The sequence below is a fragment of the Pelodiscus sinensis genome, chromosome 7 (genome assembly GCF_049634645.1).
Source record: "Pelodiscus sinensis isolate JC-2024 chromosome 7, ASM4963464v1, whole genome shotgun sequence".
NCBI classification, from domain to species: Eukaryota; Metazoa; Chordata; order Testudines; family Trionychidae; genus Pelodiscus; species Pelodiscus sinensis.
The window spans coordinates 63,922,163-63,943,306 of NC_134717.1; the positions used below are offsets into that span (position 1 = coordinate 63,922,163).

The following is a 21,144-nucleotide window of genomic DNA, read 5'->3' on the forward strand; positions in this document are numbered from 1 at the left end:
AGTACAGGAGTGGCTTAACTTACCCTCTAAGCTTCAGCCAATAATTTTTTGAAGTTCAAGAGCCACAAGACATACTCAATCTGCCCCACCAGGTGGTGCATGCCTGGGCACAGGGCTAAAACTCTTCCACCCCCAGCTCCCTGCAGGACAGAATCCTGTAGTCCCACCACCCCACCCAGTCTGGTAGGCAGAGAATGGGGTGCATGTGTGCGTGTGTGGGGGGAGCTGTCTTAGGGATTCCTTGCTTTCATGTGGCGAATCCTGCCAAAAATTCCTGCCAAGCTCTGCCTGAGCTCCAGTGGGTTGGGGCAAAAACAAGGACTTTTCTACAGCGCTGTCAATTCTTGCAGTGTTATCAAGAGTCGTGATAGTGGGTTTTCTTAAAAACCTCAATGCCTAGCGTCCCGTGGTGTGACAGTCTCAGCTTTCATTTAAGGAGCATGTTGCAAGCCCTTGTGATTTTCAGAGACGCATGACCGTGCAAACTCTGACAATGTGAAATCAGAAGGTACAGAAAATGACCAAACATTTAAAAAAATCTCAGGATTTTTAAGCAAATTCTGTTGATGTGGGAAGGAAGGCTTGACTCATGATCTTTGAGCTGTTGGAGTTCAAAGACTAGTTAGTACACACTCCTTGGAGGATTGAGGAGGAACAGCATCCATCTTTGGAAGCCTCCTGTAGATGTGAGAGGTTGTCCAGCTACTCGCATCCAGGAGACATGCGAGGGAAAGGGCCACTCTTCCTGACTCTTAAGGGCCATGATAGTCTGCAACATCCTATGTGGGGTTTGGGACAACCACTAGTTAAAGGGGACAGGGTAGTGGGACCTATGGCAAACAGCTGTTTGGACTCCGGAGTGCCAAGAGCTATGTGGGAGGGATGAGGCACCAGGAAGAGGAAGGAATGGTGGCACAGGGATGGGAGGGCATGCAGGAGTTAGTGCAGGATGGATGGGATGGTGGGGAACATGTTGTGGGAAGGGACAAAACAGAGGCTGGTGCGGGGGGGGGGGCAGTGGGAGTAGGAGTGATGTGGGGAGATGAGGTGGGAGCAGGAGCTGGTGCGAGAAGGATCCAGTTCTGGGGGGGGCAGGGTGCCAAGGGGGGGGCTGATGTGGGGAGGGGGATGGGAGCAGGAGGGGAACGGGGGCTGATGTGCAGAGAGGGATGTGGGAACGGGGGGGGGGAACTGATGTGGGGAGGAACACGGAGGGGGGCTGATGTAGGGAGGGGGCTGGAGGAGCGGGGGGCTGATGTGGGGAGGGGAATGGAGGAGCAGGTTGGCTGATGTGGGGAGGAGGCTTGGAAGGGGGGTGCTGATGTGGGGAGGGGCCGGAGGAGCAGGGGTGCTGATGTGGGGAGGGGATTTGGGGGGAGGGCTGGAGGAGCGGGGGGGCTGATGTAGGGAGGGGCCTTGGGATGGGGGCGCTGATGTGGGGAGGGGGTTGGGGGGAGGGCTGGAGGAGCGGGGGGGCTGATGTAGGGAGGGGCCTTGGGAGGGGGGGCGCTGATGTGGGGAGGGGATTTGGGGGGAGGGCTGGAGGAGCGGGGGGGCTGATGTAGGGAGGGGCCTTGGGATGGGGGCGCTGATGTGGGGAGGGGGTTGGGGGGGCTGATGTCGGGAGGGGTTTTGGGAGGGGGGGCGATGTGGGGAGGAGGTTGGGGGGCTGATGTCGGGAGGGGTTTTGGGAGGGGGTTGGGAGGGGCTAATGTCGGGAGGGGTTTTGGGAGGGGGGGCGATGTGGGGAGGAGGTTGGGGGGGCTGATGTCGGGAGGGGTTTTGGGAGGGGGGGCGATGTGGGGAGGAGGTTGGGGGGGCTGATGTCGGGAGGGGTTTTGGGAGGGGGTTGGGAGGGGCTAATGTCGGGAGGGGTTTTGGGAGGGGGGCGATGTGGGGAGGAGGTTGGGGGGGCTGATGTCGGGAGGGGTTTTGGGAGGGGGTTGGGAGGGGCTAATGTCGGGAGGGGTTTTGGGAGGGGGGCGATGTGGGGAGGAGGTTGGGGGGCTGATGTGGGGAGGGGTTTTGGGAGGGGGCAATGTGGGGAGGGGGTTGGGGGGCTGATGTGGGGAGGGGTTTTGGGAGGGGGGCGATGTGGGGAGGGGGTTGGGGGGCTGATGTGGGGAGGGGTTTTGGGAGGGGGGCGATGTGGGGAGGGGGTTGGGGGGCTGATGTGGGGAGGGGTTTTGGGAGGGGGCGATGTGGGGAGGGGGTTGGGGGGCTGATGTGGGGAGGGGTTTCGGGAGGGGGCGATGTGGGGAGGGGGTTGGGAGGGGCTGATGTCGGGAGGGGTTTTGGGAGGGGGGGCGATGTGGGGAGCCGGGGGGGACAAGGCGGTTTCTCTACGGCCCCGCCCCCGCATCGCGCGCGCCGCCCGGCTCCGCGGCCCATCCCCCCTCGTGCCTCATGGGAGGGGGAAGCGGGGGGGGGGGGGAAGGTGCTATAAATAGCCGCCGCTTCCTGATTGGTGCAGGGAAAACATGGTCGCACCACGTGACTTTCCATCTAAAAATTCCAAAATGGCGGATCCCATCACGGGCTGAGTCCGTTGGTGGCGCGCGCGCCGCTGTGTCCGCCCCGCGCCGGGCCCTCCCCGTGGCTCGCCGCCGCCACCGCCCCGGGCGCCCGCCGCCGCCGCACAGGTCAGTACCGGCTCCGCGCGCCGCTCCGCCGGGGGCCGCGCCCGTGGGGAGGCGGCAGGCGCGGCGCGGCCCCTTTAAGGCTGCGGGTATTTTTGTCCGCCTGCTTTTTCGCTCTGCGGAGGCGGCTCGCGGCCGCCGGACCCTTAAAGGGATGGGCCGCGCACGGCTATTTTTCTCCCTGGCCGGAGCGAAGAACCGCGGAGGGTTCCGGACCAGGGTTTGATGGGCAGGTCGGAGCACCAATGGGGGGCGTACTTTCCGCAGTGGCGGGTGCATTTGAGCCGCTTGAAGGGTCACGCTCTGCTGCGATTGGGCGGCAGCGCGGGGAGGGCGGGCCCGCGAGTGCTCGCCAATAAGGGCGGACGAAGGGGTGCCGGGGGCGGGTGGCGAGGTGACTGACCCCCGGCGCGGCCAGTCAGCGCGGGGCGCGGCGGGGCCGGGGGTTTTTGTGAATGGGGCGGGCGGGGCCGGGGCTGTGGTGTGTCCCGCCCTCGCCGGCTCCCGGCGGCTCCGCCCTCTCTGGAGCCGCGGTGCCGCCTCGCTGCGCGCGGGGCTCGGTGGGGCGCTGCGGCCGGTGAGTGCGCGGGGAGCGGCCGCGCCAGCGCGTGTCGCGGGGCGGGGCCGCCGGTCGGTCCGGGGGCTGCGCGTCCGGGGGGTGGGTGTGTGTGGGGCCAACACAAGGGATGTGTGGGGGGGGCACACGGGGTGTGTGTGGGGGCTGGAACGCGGAGGGGGGGGGTGTCCATGTCCACGTGTGTGTGTGGGGCCGACATAAGGGGTGTGTGTGGGGGGCCAGTACCTGGTCTGTGTTTGTGTGTGTGTGTGGGGGGGGCAGCATCTGGGGTGTGTGTGGGGAGAGAGGGGGGCAGTCCGGCACCTAGTGTGTGTGTGTGGGAGGGGCAGTCCGACACCCTGGGTTTGTCTGTGTGGGGGAGGGTCTGGCACCGGGGCGCTGTGTGTGGGGGGGAGGGTCTGGCACTGGGGCGCTGTGTGTGGGGGGGAGGAGGGTGTCAGGCACCCAGGCTGTGTGTGTGCATGCATATGCATGTGTGGGTGGGGTTTTTTGTGTGTCAGGCTGGCACATGGGGGTGTGTGTGTGGGGGCGGGTTGTCTGTGGCGTGTGTGCGGAGGGGACTGTATGTTTATCGGACAGCCACACATGGGATGTATGTGTGTGTGCGATTGGGGGGGATGGAATTGTGTGTTTGTCCACAGTCACTTGTACATGTTGGGTAGCATTTGTCTGTCAGGCTTTGGCTCTGTTGTGTACGGGGGAAGCTGTGTGGGTCAGTCTGTCCGATACTTGCTGTCTGTGCGGCCCACCCGTTGCTGTGTTTGTGTGCAGGGGTTTGGAGGGCTGAGTGCCTGTCTCTGTTCAGCAGTCACTGGTGTATGTGTGTGGGGGAATTGGTAGGCTGTCACGGGCACTGGGGGTGTCTGTGGGGGGGAGAGTGTTCCTGCGGCAGGGGGATCCTTGCAGATGGAAGTAGTGAGGGTGTGGGTGTACTCATGTCCCTCCTACTGCCCTGCCTAGAGAGCTCCCTCCCTAGCCAGTGCAACAGTCTGTCCCTTTCAGCCATTTACTAGAGAAGACGTGCTCTCTGGAGTGGCAAGGGTGTGGGCGGGGGGTTCTGGCATAAGAAAGGTTGAGCTCACTTGTGAATTGATGAAGCTGTTTAGAATTCTTCATTTTAAGCCAATTTAAAACAAAAGTCAAATTTGTCCTTTAGTTTTACCCCCCCCCCCCAGTGAGGGAGGGAGGGAGATATATATTTTGGGGGTGGGTGGGTGTGGGTGTGTGTGTGTGTGTGTGTATTATATAATAAAATAGATAGGTAGGATAATACCTATTACGTTTAGAAAATATGCAAATATATCCTCTTTCTGACTTACGAACCAGTTACTGACCAAGCAAGTGGGTCGTAACTCGGTTTGTTCGTAAGTCGGACCCCATTGAGTTACATGTGACTGCGCTGTTCGTAAGCGCGGATTGCGTTCCTAACTCAGGGTCTGCCATTTACGACAGTTTTGGTCGTAACTGCGAACAGTCGTAAGTCGACCATTTGCAACTTGGGGACCGGCTGTATTCCATTGGATAAGATAGGACTTTGGATGGTTCAGTTATTCATAACCCAGAACTAAAATATAAAAGCGATTGCTGGATAAAGAAGCGAAGACAGCTCTTTAAACTGTAATTAATTACTGCTTTGACTGCGTAGTTATAATAGGGAGATGGCACACAACTGAGTTGTGGTGGCCTGTGTTCTTATAAAACTTCTCAGAATCTTTTCTGGCACCTTCTGCACATGTGCCTGTGCTAACATGATGATGGCCCACAGTGTACATGCTTCGCTAAAAAGTGAGTCTATCGAATGCAACACCCATTAAAAGGAGCTCTTTTGATTTTTTTTTTATGGTAACCAAAATTCATCGTGGTTAAAGTGTGGACTTGTAAAAGAATCTTATGCATTTCATGCTTATGATAGTTTTTATATCTTATGTTGTATTATCTTGTTTGAGATATTAGTAAATTAGCATTACAAAATTATGCTTGTCCACATACGTGAGCCAAATAGACACTTATCAATTGGCAAACCATAAGACAGAATTATTTTGTTTGGTAAGCGTAGATAGTTTTGTGTAACAAATTTTCATGATGACTTCAAGGCTGTTTCTATACTGTTAACATACAACACAAAATGACTGTATCAAAGGAAACTTACAGGTAACATTCTGGCCCATACACTGTGCCTTGTTCCCTTTTCCTTCTGATTTGCTGTGTGTTTAAAATGGAGTTTTACTGTATAAAATGTTGGTTTGTGCAACAATTGTCATGTCATAGTTTAAAAAAAATCATTATAATGTTCTTAGTGCAATGGGAAGGGAGATATTGCTGAGCTGGGGTGTTTGTGTGGGGTGTGTGTGTGTGTGGGAAGAGGGGGGTGATGCATGAATTAATCAGACGATGCTCTGTGCAATCTTTGAATGTCTTTAATTTTTTTGTGGCATTGCAAGTGTAGCATGACATCTTAAGCAACATCACTTTTATTACAACGATGATTATTTGACTTTATACCAAAACACCTCCTACCCTTTGGAGGGAGATAAAACTGATCCATTCTGTTTCCTCAAAATACATGTAATGATATTAAGTGGCTTATGTATGTATTTGCATGAGACTGAAGGGTTTTTCAGTTTGTCATTAGATGTGCTGTGACAGCTTTCATATAAAGCTTTGCATATGTTAGACTTGTCATTTTTAAAATGTTGACTTTCTGGATCTAACAGTGTCCATAATTATAGATTTGCATAATATTTTAGGGTAAAATAAAGCTCAAATTCCCCAAGTAGTTGTCTGAATGAGAAGTGTGGGTGGATTGGGCAGGTGACAGTCACCCATCAGCCAGGAATCAGGGCCTGCAGACAGTAGTAGTTGTCTATTGGGGCTGTTCCATCCACATCTGTCTCTCTGGGCTAACATAGAAATGTCTGTGTTAAATCAAGTAAGTCACCTAGAGTTTTTTTATTTGCACTGTGCACCTAAGGTGAGTTTCACACTTAGTGACGAAAGGTGTGGGAGTACATCTGGATTTAATTCTCTAACATAGCATCAATAAAAGTGACGTGTGAGTTCTTTGCTGCTGTCAATGCTTTTGGTTGTAGTCAAAAGTTACATGAGGTTATCTATTTAAATGAGCTGTCTTACAAAGGGCAATATTTACAAAGAGCTAAGGAGCATACAAGTTTATGTAGCCTGATTCCAAACAGGATTTTTTTTATATAATGTGATCTGTCACTGCTTTGAATTCTAGTAATGGTGGAAGGGTCAGAAATGGTTAGTTTTCACATTAAGATGCTATTGAAGCTCCAGAATCTGCCTGAAAGATTTTAGGAGATGTTGAATTAAGAAAGCTCAGCTGCTTGTATACAAATATCCAGCAATTACAAGCCAACAAAATTATTGCACAATTCCATTGTAACCATGACAACTTGTTCACTCAATTATAGTTGGAAATGTAAAATACCACCCAGTTAGAAGAGAACACAGTTTTTTGTATAAACCAAAATATGTAAGGGGAAAAACTTCATGAATGTTTTGTTGTATATTTGCACATCTTAGGCATGAACATTTTACCAGATATTCTTCATTAATAAAAAATTGTTCACTTATATTTTGGACTTTTAGAATGCTGTCTTTGGACTTCAGTATTTAATTTTGCTTCAGGATTTTGGTTTAGAAATCAAATTGGATAAAACCAACACAAACATTCTGAAAATAACATGAGATTAGATGGCAAGCTTGTCAGTTATTTAATAGAGGAGGTAATGTAAAAACAAATTCATACTAAAAGCCGTTGTCCCATCTGGTGGAACACACTTGGAAAATTTTGCTTTCATGGGCCAAGAGTTTCAACATGCTGATAAGTTCACATACAGCAAATGTAATCAGACAAGTCTGAACAGGCGATAGGGTCAGTGGTAAGAAACCAGTGGCATTAGAATCTTATGTCTTGTTATAAGTAGTAGCTAGGAACCAAAAAAAATTAGGAAGAAGTAGTATCTGCGCATAAAATTCCTGATGTAGTGTTGATAACATAAATTAGATCTCTTGTCCATTGAAATTAATCATCTGTTTAACAAGGTGTAGTGATGGATATTACAATTTTTAAGTAATCTAGTTATTTACAGATTATGTGTTGTTTAAATTTCTGGGAACAAAATTATGTATTCAACATTCAAATTTCACTTGGGTTATGATGCTTTAAAGATTCCAGAATGGCTTCAAATTCAGGTTTTGTGAAGATGGCACAAAGGAGAAATGAATGTCTTTTCCATGCTGGTGGTGGTATTACTACCCCACTTAATAGACACTCTTGAAAAAACCAGCTGATTGCTAGCCTGAGGTAGATATGAAAGATGAGGTGGGGACTTACCATATTATATCCAGGAGCATGAATTGTCACTCTGCTTTTGAACTGTTAGGTTGCTGGCCTTGCTATCAAGGAGCTTCTGTTAAAAGATATCTGAAACTTAATGCCCTGTTCCCCTCTGGCTGCTGAAAGGGAAGAGGCTGTTTCTTTTCTCCCCTTTTCTTTAGAGCTTCATTGTACGGGGAGAGGGTTTCTACTACTTTACCCATCTTTTAGAACCTTCTTTTTACTGTGAGGTTTGAGATTGGGAGCAAACTCTATGCCATCTGCAAGATTCTTCGCTACCATGAATTACTCTTCTGTGACTGCAGTTGCCAGTGCTGGTAGCTTTCTGAAGCAGCAGCAGCTTCAATTGACCTGATTCATGAGTTTTTCTGCTCACATGGCATTATATACTCTAATTAATATGACTGTAAACTTTGGCAGAGATCTAGGAGTGTCCTGTCCAGATTCATGAAAACAGGGAATCAATTCTCATTCTTTTAGCATCAGAGCTAGCTTTGCAATAGTAAGAGTGAGAAATAAGAACTTGCACATTTCCATTAAAATCCAAGTGTATTTTTAATGACTTTAAGCCCACCTGCCTCAGGCAACTGCTAGAAACATCTTTCCACTTGCACCTTTGGGGTAGACTTTTAAAGCAGTATCCAGTGGGGTCCTTGATTTGAAGATGTAGAAGGTATAAAATCTCCAATTTGGTTCCCGTGGTGTCCTACCATTTCTGAAGCAGTAGCCCCTATAGTAGCTGCTGTTATAGCGAACTAGCCACACTCAAGCAGCCAAATAGCCACATGTGGCTAGCGACTAGCATGTTGAACACCATGAGCATAGATAGTACATGGTTCTACCAGGACTCAGCAGTCTGCCTCAGGATTGGAGCCCAAGTTGGTAGCTCTAGGAAGTTACAGGCAGTTTTTTGTTTGAAGATGTACAAAACCTATATCAAAGAAACTAGTAGGTACAAATTCTAGACTCAATAGGTGCAACTCTTTTTTTTGCTTAGCATTGTCATATTGACAATGCCCTTCAGAGTTCTGACAAGTAGGGAGTAGTCAAGGATTTTTTTTTTTTAAGGTAACTTCAAAGAGAGTCTGAATCTCAAATCTGGTTGCCTGAGAGATGTCCAGATAACGCATTTTTCCTAAATGTGTCTTTAAGTTGAGTACTTTTTTGTAATGCATTCATATTGTTTGCTCTTATCAATCATTGACTGATTTGATGTTGTATACTCTTAATTCCTTGGTGTGGAGAATGATTGGGTCTATGCAGCATAAGGCCAAAGATGAAAACATGCCTTTCTAAGATTCCCCCCAAAATTGCAAATAGTATGTCTCTAACATTTGGGAAAGTGTCAGCTGTAACTAGCCACCTGTGCCCTTTCTGAAGTTCAGTATGGTGTGCTGTTGGCACTGTAGGAAGAAATAATTTATAAAACAGAGAAGAAAATCAGGGCTTCAGAAATAATTGATACTTGTAGCCCAAGGCCTTAAACTGCTGTGCTTGGGTGAAAATGTATTATAACCCCTGCAACTCTCATGGCTCTAGGCCACTTTCAGATGTTTCAAATAGTTAAATACAGTATTTAACAACCTTTGATTTAAGATATTTTAATATGTGAGTTACTACTACAGCTGAAAAATAGCAAAAGAAATATAGATTGAATATATTTGGTAATACCATCAGAAGTAGCGTGTGCGCAGAGTAGTATTTGCCTAGCTATTGTGCTTGTAGAAAACCACACAGAGGTATTAATGGAGTACAGTATTTGATGAACAGTGGTAACATTCATTAAATATTTGTCAAGTATTGTTCAATCAGTACTCCTTGCTACATTTTCTTTTCCTTCCTATCTTTACTCGGCTTTTCCCCCTTCCCCCTCATGGGGAGGATGGTTAATTCCCCCTCATATTTGTGTTCTTTTTCTTGCTTTGTGTTCTCTGCCAACTCCTATGTATTGTCTCTTTCCTGCTTCACCCCGACCTATAGAGTTAGACATTGTAGTTAACGTTTTACCTAGACTTTTTGTGGTTGTAGCACTAAATTTGTCCTCTTACATTGATATGAAAATGGAGCTTTCCTGAATTCATCCCTCTGCTTTGTTGCTGCGGAGTGTCCGTTTCTTATACTTGATTCTTCTCTTAGTGATGTATTAAGCCTGTTTCCCCAAAAATAGCTCTGGTGTCTTGGTTTTACTCTTGCTCCCAACTTTCTCAAATCTTGGCATAATGCAAGTGACCTGATTTTTGTCAGTTTCATTTTTGCCTAGAAGTCTCAAAGTAGTGAAAACTGGTGAGCATTCTCACCCTGTATCCGATCTTGGATGCTAAAGAACGGCAGGGGTATTGGCGCTGACAGCCTGTAGAACCAGGAGGACAGCAGTACATCACTTTATGCAGTTCACGTTTTGCAAGCTTTCTTCTCACCCATAAGGGCCAGGTAATTTTTTTTTAAATTAATGTCCTGTCTCCAGACAGTGGTGGGAATCCTGCTTGCCATGCTCTGTTTAGATTCTTTTATATGCTTCCAGCTGCGGTGGTATTTAAGTGCCTTGGATAAGCAATTTCTCTTACTGTGTGATGGTGTGAACTTGGAAACTGAAGTGCGGGGGGTGGGGGCTATGTATGGTGACATTGGTCAGGCTATGTATGATGACGTGGAGGGATTCTTGGCCTCACCAGTGCTGTGTAATAAGCTGGGTATCTTGGGTAATGCCTTTTTACCTGGAAAGGATTTGCAGTTAAACTCGGGAGAGAAAACAAATACTCCTTGCATTTCCTAGATGGGGCTCTTGTATAACCATTACAATCATAGAAAAGGTTAGAGAAGGGGAGCATACACGACTGTAGAAAGGCAGAAAAAATGAAACAAGAACAGATTGTAAAATCCTTTAGAAAGCTTTTATAGTGTTGTGCAAAGATTTTCTGCTTGGTCTATTATTGAAATTTTATATTTACATCTCTGTCATGGTAGTTATTGTGGTACACATCTTGATCTAGTTCATTTCCCCCCTTCTGTTTCCATGATGGATAAATCAGAGTTGTTTTGGTGACAAACTGTTTCAGAGGGCATTGTATCAGTAGCACAGAGGAATGTATGGGGATCTGGGGGACAGACCTATGATAATCATCCTCTATTTTGATGATTGAACCATAGTTTCAAATTCAGAAATATTTTTAAATGTCATCAGAGAGAGACTCTCTTCTCTGACCAACTTTTCGGTTGTCCTTGGCAATCAACCCCCAGGATTTTTGTTCCCTAGTGTGACGGGCATAGAGCTGGAAGCCAGTTCGGATGGCCTGAAGACTTCAAGTGAGCATTGGCAGGCTCATAACTTCTGCTAGTGAAGTTTAGCATAAGAGCAACATGGTGGTAGTGTCGCTTCCCCTCCCCGCCCGCCCCTGCAATCCTCAACCGAAAAGCCCACCTTAGGAGGATTCCATCATGTGAGTAGGGATAGCTCCATGGTTTGAGCATTGGCTTGCTAAACCCAGGGTTGTGAGTTCAAACCTTGCGGAGGCCATTTGTGGCAAAAATTGTTAGAGATGGTACTTGGTCCTGCTGGGAAGGCAGGGGACTGGACTCGATGACCTTCAAGGTCCCTTCCAGTCCTAGGAGATAGGTAATCTCCATTAATTTAAATCCGGGTCAACTCATTCAGTACCATCTTATCTTAAGGAATTGGAAACCGATATCATCCTTTAACAGAATGTGATCTTCAGGGGACCATGGATAGTGGGTTACTTCTCCTCTTCTCTCTGTATTACTGAAACTGATGACCCAAGGTAGTCTCTCAAGTGCAATCTGGCTGGCATGCTGGTGTGAAGTCTAACCTCTTAAAGACCTGTCCTGTATGTATTTATCTGCTTAAGAAAGATGGGATTTCATAACAGAACTGTAAATTAGTGGCCTGAGAGAGTAAGGAGGCAAAAATCCAGGATTAGAACATAAAATGTGGGGACCTGCACAGTGAACAGAACAATGGCAGAACCATGTGGTCTAGGTGACCTCTTAAAGACGCATGTTGATTCTGAGGAAAGCATTATTATTGGATTAAATTTGTATACATTTACCTTTTACATATAGGTTGTGTCTACATTGGCACCCTTTTCTGGAAAAGGGATGCTAATGAGACACTTCGGAATTGCAAATGCTGTGGGGGGTTTAAATATCCCCCGCGGCATTTGCATGAACATGGCTGCCGCTTTTTTCCGGCTCGGGGCTTTGCCGGAGAAAAGCGCCAGTCTAGACGGGATCTTTCGGAAAATAAAGCCTTTTCCGGAAGATCCCTTATTCCTCTTAAAATCCCCTGCGGCATTTGCAATTCCGAAGTGTCTCATTAGTATCCCTTTTCCGGAAAAGGATGCCAATGTAGACACAGCCATACAGTAGATCCTTGAATTAATATATTCCTTACTTTCTGGAAAGATTTAATAGTGCTATAGTGAGATCTCTTATGTTTTAACTACCTTTACAAAGTATCTTAACATTTATTAAAGATACTTTGAGTTTATTATAAATAAAACTAAATTACACTTGTCAAATGAGCAAAATAGCTTTTGGTTTCCTTATTCAGTTTGCACTAACTGAATCCTGAGACACACAGCAAGTAATTCATTATAGATCTATCATTAGTACAAGTTAGATTCCCCCATATTTGTTCATTTTCCTAATCTGCAAAGCTGTCTCTGCCATCTTCTCTGCAATCCTGTGGGGAAAAATGGATTCCAAATTTGTAGCACTGGGATTCCATCCCTGTTAATAACTTCCAATATCACAGTGCCTCATGAAGGAGACTCTAATATACTAGAGAGCACCCTTTTAAAACCATGAGCCTTAAATAGCGAAAGGGGGGGAAAAACAGGAACACTGGCCAAGGAAACTTTTTTCATTTCTAATTTTCTGTTTTTTTTTTTTCTTTAGGGAGACAGTCATCTTGAAGGATGATTTTTTCACTTCATTTTACCATAGGGTTAATCTTGTAGCTTTTACAAACTTTGTATTTTGTTAACATTGTTTTAGTGTGATACGTTTTCTAAATACACTAATAGAGTTTATAGAAACACTTTGTCTGCTCTGTATAAAATATGTGCATGTTAGGGTTTTCTGGTTTAGCTTTGTTTATAAAGCATTTAGTTTTATGCAGTTCAGATGCTTTTGTTGGATTGATGTTTAAGCCTGAAACAATAAATTAGTTCTATTGTATGACAGCCTGAACCAGCATTCAAAGTGGGAGTGTTGTTCAAACTATCATGGAATTACATTTTCCCTGGGGAACTGCTCAGTCATCTGGTTTTGTATTGGTATTTGTGCTAGATTGTGTTGAAATTTGGGATATAGGTTCTTCCTATGACAGTCAAGAAACAGGCCTGACTCTCTTGGCAAAATTTCCTCTAAAATATGTAATTCTCAATTTTGGCATTGAGTCTAAATAGTACAGCATAGCCTAATGAAAAGGAGATGTTAATTGTATACCATTGTAATAGTACAGGTTGAAACTCTCTAACTAGGATTCTCTGGTCTGCCAATCTCCGGCATGAATGTTGCAGGACCAGAGAGTCCCGGTTGAGGGCCAGTGGCAAGGATCCCTGCGGGGCCGGCAGGACAGTGGGCTCCGGCAGTGTGTGGCAGCAGGTCTGTCTAGGGGGCTGGGAGAGATGCGCATGGCTACCCCATGGGGCTGGGAGCTGCGGTAGCTTAGTAGGGCAGGGATCTGTGGCATGCGGCTGCCCCGCAGGACCCGGAGCCCCAGCGTGGCACGTGCAGCTGCCCCGCAGGACCCGGAGCCCCAGCGTGGCACGCGCAGCTGCTCTGTGGGACCTGGAGCCAAGGCTGTGATGGTTGCCCAGCAGGGTCAGCAGAGCAGCGAGGCCAGCAGGAGGTGAGGAGCTATTCTGGAGGCCAGCAGGCAGGCCGTGGGGGCGGCAGCAGGGGGTTCAGAAATGACCTCCCCAGTCCAGCAAAATCCCTCATCCAGGTCCTGTCAGGTCCTGAGGGTGCTGGACCAGGGAGCTCCAACATGTGTACATTTTAAGCATTATTGGGCCTGTATTAATTTTAAAAACCAGACTAAACTGCAAGATTGAGACAGCGTGACTTAAGGAGGGGTTAATCCAAGAAAGTAAGGCTGGTTTTGTTCTGCTCCTGGGCTATGTCTACACTGCCGGTTTTGCTGGCAGTGAGTATGCAAATGAGGCATGCATTGGCATATCTGTGTCATTTGCATAATTTATACAAGCCGTTTTTGCGGAAAAAAGTAGTATGGACATTTTCTTTTTGTACAAAAACCCCCTTTCCCACCAGATCATTATGCCCCAAAAAGTAGGTTTACCGATCTGGTGGGAAAGGGGTTTTTTGCACAAAGAAAACATGCACACTGCTTGTTTTTGCGTAAAAACCCCTAGCAAAAATGGATCAGCAGAAAATATGCAAATGAGATTGCGACTCTTGCAAATGAGTCCCTCATTAGCATATTTTTGCCGAGAACTCGTGTAGACGTAGCCCTGGTGAATGCCTCTTCCACCTTTCACTCACACCAGTATGTCTAACTCAGTTTGATAATTTGGAAGATCAGCCTTAACTTTGAGCATTACCTGTTTGGGTGTTCAGTTTATCTAACTCTCAAGAATGAGGGAGAAGGCAACTCCTCACAGTTCAGATTCAGATATGGAAGGTCCAAAAATCTTCTTAGCTGTAAAGTCCCTAATTTCCCCACATGGTATTATGTTTAACTCTCTTGAGGTATATTGAAAACCATCTCTTATGTAATGAACTAACTGTCTGTTCTCCAAGAGACTGGATGGAAATCTGTCCTATTAACCTGTCAGCTGCAGTGTAATTGTAGCATTGTAGGTCCCAGGATGTTAGACACACAAGATGGGTGAGGGAGTATCTTTTATAGGACCAATTGTCAAATAGAAGAACAGCGGCGTGGCTTGAAAGCTTGTATCTCACAATACTGTTTGTTGAAACAGTTTCTATTGTATCTGACAGATAAGCTAGTTGAGAATTTTGTAAATGCATCAAATGGGTTCTTATGCGTTAGATGGTATATAGATCAACTTGAAAAATGAGCCAGAATCTTACAAGCAGGCCCATATAAAAACCCAGCAGATTTCAGATAAGCCCCTAATTGGGGAGTCCAGCATGTGAGCCTGTTAAGCTGCTGGGAAAGGGGAGGCACTAGCTGGACTGTGTTGGTTGACTCATGTCTTTCCTAGCAGCCTTGTTGGAAAAGGGCGTAGAATAGCGCACTCATACTCTCTCATCCCACAGGGGTTGGGTAGGGCATTGAGCCGTGCCTCATGGTGGTCCTGGGAAAGCAGAGCATGCAATTTCTAAGAATGAATTCAGCTGCTTGGTGTTCATTCATCTGTTTGTTTTCCCCCTTAAACCCTGCCAGCCCAGGGAGGATCCTGTTTACACAAACTGGATGTCAGGAGAGCATTATCCTTTTATCTGGACAGAACCAAGTCCTGTAGGAGGTCTCCTGGTCTGTTCATGTCAATTATTGATGGATCTATAGGGTCCACAGTGTCTCCATCTACAGGCTCTTTCTAGGTCAGGGTGGGCAGTCCAAGAACTTGGTCATGGGCCGTGGTATCCAACCAGTACTGAAGCAATAGCCAATATAGTGGCTGCTGCTTCAGCAAACTAGCCATACTCAACTGGCCAAATAGCCACATGTGGCTAATGGCTAATGTGTTGGATACCACAGAGTTAAACCTTCACTTCCCTAGTTCAGGCTTTGGCTAGGAAGTGTTTTCCCAAAGCAGTTCCTGGCCAGCAGTCCAGCGGGAGTCTCGGGCAGGCTCCCTGCCTTCTGCGCCCTTGCATGCTGCTCAAAGCCACTGGAGGCAGGGGCCATGTGCATCCTCCAGTTACTGCCCAGAGTGAGTAACCTCTCTGTTCTTGTTCATGTCAGTTTGGCTTCTGAAGATTGTTGTCTGTGGTAAGTGAACACAGGTTGTCTTTTTTTTTTTTTCTTTGTGTGCTCAGAGGCGCAAATGGCTTGAGTTTGTCTTGATTCTGTCTTCTGTTCCTGAACAGCAACAGAGAAGGGATATTTGTAACCCTTGATTTCACTTCTGCTGTGAACCTGCAATCAGCAGCAGTAAAATGGACCTGAAATGTTGGAAACTTCAATTTGTTGCTGCTGGCACTGATCAGCAAGCCTCAGCCACTCAGTTATTGGCTTAGGATCCTGCAGAGTAGGCCCAATATTCAATCTTCTGTTTAATCAGCGGTCTGTGGTGACTGTGGAAACAGGAAAGAGTGGGTCTCTGCTTTTCAGCTATTGTCAAGTGTTTAGAAGTGCTGTCTCCAGTATAGGGTATAGTACATGGCCAGGAAACCCTCTGAGTTCGATGACTTTCCAAATCCAGTAGATTTGGAAGCAGAGCTTTATGGTAGGGACTGTGCCTCCTGATGGTGGTTTACTGAGCAGACATTGTCTCGGTGCCTCTACCTCTGTTTTCTTGTCTGAAGCGAGCTTTTTTGCAGTGGATTCCTTCCTCTGGGAATCTAGCTTCTGCTTTCCGTACCTGCCTTTGAAATGGAAAGCAAAGCTTGTGGAAGATTTATTTGGCACCGTTTTGGTCCAGCTCTTACCCACAGTCGGAGGTGCTCAGCTGCTCCTTATCTCTTCAGGATCACCTAAAGACAATAACAGAGCAGTTTGAACCAACAGTGCATCTCACCAGAGCTAGCTTAATGTCACAAAGCCACAAGCACGTTCAGGAGGAGAGAGAGATTGTCCGTCTTCAGCATTCAAGAGCCTAAGCTTTAGATGGGCTTGACAGCCTTGTGGGAGAAACTGAATGGCAGATTGAGTGGTAGGGATGTGATTTGGAACAAGTATTACCAAGAAGGTGTGGATGATCTCATCCGTGCTGCTGAGAATTGGGCTGGCTTGTTCCAGGAGGAGTAATACCAGTCCAGGGCTTCACCGGTCAATAGATTGCTATTAAACCCAGTCTCGATCCTGTCATCAAGATGCATTTCAGGACTCGGGAACAAGCCATGGCACTGGAAGCAAACCACAGCTTTAATGGTGGTCCTCATCAACTCTTTCTGGTAGTGGAAAGTTCTTCGGGCCAAGTTCTGAAGGTATCATGGCTGGTTGTATTTCTGTACCCTGGCTGACTGGAGGATAGAGAATGTGATGCCAGTTTTTTAAAAGGCACCAGAGATGATCCTGGCCAGCAAGCCTAGCTTGAGTATCAAAAAAAATTGTTGGAACTGTAGTAAAGAAGAGAATTATCAGAAACATTGGTGAACATGATTGGTGAGGGCAGAGTTAACATGGTTTTTGTAAAGGGAAATCATGCCTCACAAGTGTCTTCACATTCTGTGGGAGGGGGCGATCAGCAAGCCGGTGAGCAAGGGTGACCCAGTAGATATAGTATACTTAGACTCTCCGAAGCCTTTGATAACGTCCTTCACCAGGGCTCTTGAGCACAGTGAGCGTACCTAGTGGAGAGAGTCTGCGACGTTAGTCCTTGGATCAGAGGCCTGGAGTCAAGTAGTGGTCAAGCCATGGCTCTGAAGCAAAACTGTCAAGTCAGACTGTGAGCAGGCTCACAGAATTTGGCAAGAGTGAGACTGGTATTACAAAAACACACCTCTTCTGAGAGGTGATACCAGGATAGCCCAATACCAAGTGAGAAACAGGCCTCAGGCATAACAGGAGCACATTGGCCTCAGAGATAAGGTCAGGATAACAGTGTCATGGATAGAAACACTTTGATGGAACCAGCATGTACAGGGTAGATGGTGGTAGCTAACCCTGCCAGTGGGGCAATACATAACTTGCTTGTATCAGTGTGTAAAATGGAGCCTTAAAGGGAGTGTCTTTGGCTAGCCTGGCCGTGCAGTGCAAAGTTCTGCCCTGACTGAGCTGATCTATTGTGATGGGTGTGTTAATGGCCCTGAGTCTATGGGATCCCAGGACTGTGCTTCATTAACAATAAACCAGGCAGAGTCACTTCACTGCTAACAAGCTGGTGATTATTGGGCAGTTTGACATCGGTCTGCTGTGCCAATGAGCTGCGCAGAGCTGGGACAGCACACAACACACACGAACATAGGCCAGCATCTGGCAATGTGCGGGCGAGTCCCCTCATGGATTCATAATTGATTAAAAAGCAGAAACAAAAGGCAGGAATCACTTATTCAGTGGAGAGAGGTAAATAGTGGTGTCCCCAGGGATTTTTATTGTGGCCTGTGTTCATCGTATTCATACGTGGTCTGAAAGAGGGGGCAAACAGTGGCAAAGTGTGCAGATGATACAAAATTACTCAAGATAGTTAAGCCTGAAACAGGCCAAATAATTACAAAGGGACCTCACAAAACTGTGTGACTGGGCAATACAATGCCATATGAACTGCAGTGGTGTTCAGTGCTCAGTAATACAAAGTGGAAAAACAATCCCAGTTATATATACAAAATGAGATCTAAATTGGCTGTTAGCTTTCTTGAGTGGTATCTGAATCTCTGAAAACGTGTTCAGTATGACACAGCAGTTAAAAAAGCTAACCATGTTAGGAAAGGGATAGAAAAGAGAGAATGTCAGAATTCCACTATATACATCTGTGGTTTTTCATGCCTTGAACACTGCATGCGGTTCTGGTCATTGTATCTCCCAGTACCTTTCCCCATCTTGATGTATCTTTTTGGAAGGGAAATAACAGTGATTAAGGGTATAGAACAGCTTCCATAAGAGGTTTAAAAAGACTGGGATTTTTTCGTTTAGAAAAGAGAATAAAGGGGGCTATGAATGAAGTCTAATGTCATGAATGGTGTGGAGAAAGGGAATAAGGAAGTGTTTACTCCTTCACGTGGCACAAAAACCAGGGGTCACCCAGTGCAATGAATAGCAGATGTAAAACACAGAAGACAGTACTTCGCAGAATGCACAGCCTATATAGCTTGTTGCCAAGGGATGTTGTGAATGCCAAAAGCATCACTGGGTTAAACTGGATGGCTATGTCTACACTCACGGCTTCTTGCGCGAGTAATATGCAAATGAGGCTGTGTGGAATATCGCTGAGCCTCATTTGCATATTTAATGAGCCACCTTTTTTTCATGAGGCTTTTGCGCAAGAAGGAGCGTCTACAATGCCCCCTCTTGCGCAAGAAAAGCCCTCTTGCGCAATGCCGTTCTTCCTGTCAAGTAATAGGTATAACGGCATTGCGCAAGAGGGTTTTTCTAGCGCAAGAAGGGGCAGTGTAGATGCTCCTTGCGCAAGAGCCTCTTCTGAAAAAATGGTGGCTCCTTAGGTATGCAAATGAGGCTCAGTGATATTCCATGCTTAGCCTCATTTGTATATTACTCGGGCAAGAAGCTGCGAGTGTAGACATAGCTGATAAGTTCATGGAGAGCAGGTTCTTTGACTATTAGCTAATATGGTCAGGGATGCAATCCCATGCTCTGGAGGTTCCTAGTCTCTGATTCCAGAAGAGCGGGGAGTGGATGACTTCAGATGGATCACTCAATTGATTGCTCTGCTCTGTTCATTCCCTCTGAGTAGGAACTCGACTAGTCGTTCTCCCTCTCCCCCCCCCCCCTCCAGCACCGTCTCGGCAGGGGGCAGGAGGCAGCGGGAAAATGGCCCAAGCAGGGACTGAAACAGTCCTGCTCGTACCAGTCCCACTGCTGCTGCTCTCCCTTTGGAATGTAGGAGAGCCGCTCCTGAAGAAGCCTGGAGGGGAACCCATGCCAGCAGGGACTGCTTTGCTCCTGGCGTGGGTTCCCACTGCCTCTCTCTTTTGAAGTGTACAGGACCAAAGAGTGGAGGGCAGCATTATTCAGATGCAGCTGAGCAACTTGACCCCTAAGGCTCTGGATCAACTCTGTCCTCTCCATGATGGTCATTGCAGAGGTGTCCAACAGCTGAGATGGAGAAAGTGAGTCATGAATGCTCAGGCCGTGTAGTTGAAGCAACAGCGATCAGGCAGGGACTGCAGCCTGAGATCAGAGCAGGGACTCAAGAACGGGAGCAGACACAGGCTGGAGCAGGAATAGTCTTTCAGAGCCACTAAGCTGTAGGAGATACTTTGAGTGACGTAGTGACATTGAGCATCCTTGGATGGCTGATCTCATGGGGATCCTATGCCTCTGCTCTTGGGGTCACTGGGGAAATCCTCATCTGTAGTTTGGCCTGATTGATTTTTCTAAGGGCTCTGTGTCAGTCAGAGACTCAGGTATTCCTCAGAAGCACATACCAGCTTTGTAACTCATGTATGGCATGGTGGTCGAAGGCTTTCTGAAACATGCATGCGTAGTGTCACTTGAGATGGGGCAGGACTTTTTTTTTTTTATATGTAGTTGTAGGGCCACATTGATATTTGGGATCTTTGCCTCCTCACTTAAGACTTGTGTAAAATCATTTGTCCGCTTGTGTGTTTGTCATAATGGCCAATTTTAATTTTATCCAATTATTATGTGCAGTTACAATTTTTCAATATGTAAATGATAGTTTGGTGTAGACGGTGAATCTGAAATTCATTGGTAGGTTCAAGTTTATGAACTTTGTTTTGTCCCACAACTAGCTTCGACGCAAATGTCAGTGAATGTTCCAAGTAGATGTTTCCAGCCACATCAAGCTATTCTGTATGGGCATGAAGGTGAGCTTGGGGTGAGAGGGGATATCAGGGACACTAACAATGAACACTTGCAAGCAGGCAGAAATAGTGGCATATTGGGTTGTTGCTGGGTCTAGGTTTCATTCTAAATGGCAGCCGTCAATAATGTTGTTGGAATATTGAATTGGAGATTGACAGTCTCATTTCTTACTGAGTTTTAGACTGGCAGTGGCATACTAGGTTATGGTAAGGATAAAACTAAACACATAAGATGAGGTTGAACTAAACTCAAGAAAACCAAAATGGAAAAGCCTTGGCACAGTAGACCAAAACAGAAAACTCAGAAGTTGCCTCAGAGCTCAGTATAGTTGAATCTCCATGAATTGAATACATACGGAAAGTGCAAAATACGCAGGAAGATTCCTTTGTTTTCTGCTATAAAAGAAAGGAAACTAATATCCTTACATTAGCAATGGAGACTTTTAATACACATGCTATAAAAGATGAGGCCCTGCATATCCTTACATGAACAAGGAAGCAGGAAGGCAAGAAATTGAGCTGCTGGCAGTCAGGGATAGAATACAATACTCCTGACATCAAATTCCCTGGCATATCCACTAAATCAGTGGTTCTCAACCAGGGGTACGTATACCCTGGGGTATGCATTGGTTTTCTAGAGAATACATCAGCTCCTCTAGATATTTGCCTAGTCTACAGCAGACTACATAAAAAGCACTAGCAAAGTCATTACATACTAAAATTTCATACGAGGACTTGTTTATAGGGCTCACATTTCAGTGTATCATATAGAATGTACAATATTTCTATTGTGATTGGTTTATTTTATATCAGTATGGTAGAGACTCAGCAACTTTTCAGTAATACTTTGCTCTCAAAATCAGACAAGTGTTAAAGCAATAGGGATGTAAGCGATTAATGAACTAGTTGACTATCCAATAAGCAAAACATCAAGCAAAAGCTTATCCTAT

The 21,144-nt window shown here is 46.5% G+C and overlaps 1 protein-coding gene and 1 long non-coding RNA gene across 11 annotated transcripts in view; one reads left to right on the plus strand and one right to left on the minus strand.

Annotated features, from left to right (window-relative positions):
* Positions 1 to 2,872, minus strand: part of LOC142830241 (uncharacterized) — a 32,138-nt gene extending 29,266 nt beyond the window's left edge. For both annotated transcript variants that reach the window (XR_012905335.1, XR_012905333.1), the window contains exon 1: positions 2,651 to 2,872. This is a non-coding gene — a long non-coding RNA (uncharacterized LOC142830241). The remainder of the gene's footprint in view (positions 1 to 2,650) is intronic.
* The window catches only part of HDAC4 (histone deacetylase 4), a 226,272-nt gene continuing 207,621 nt past the window's right edge, over positions 2,494 to 21,144 (plus strand). For 5 of the 9 annotated variants that reach the window (XM_075934078.1, XM_075934072.1, XM_075934081.1 and 2 more), the window contains exon 1: positions 2,494 to 2,642. The gene's annotated coding sequence lies outside the window, so the exon portion shown is untranslated. Of the gene's footprint in view, positions 2,643 to 2,850; positions 2,873 to 3,064; positions 3,217 to 21,144 lie in introns of those variants that run through there. The other 4 variants (XM_075934079.1, XM_075934075.1, XM_075934073.1 and 1 more) reach the window with 4 other exon arrangements.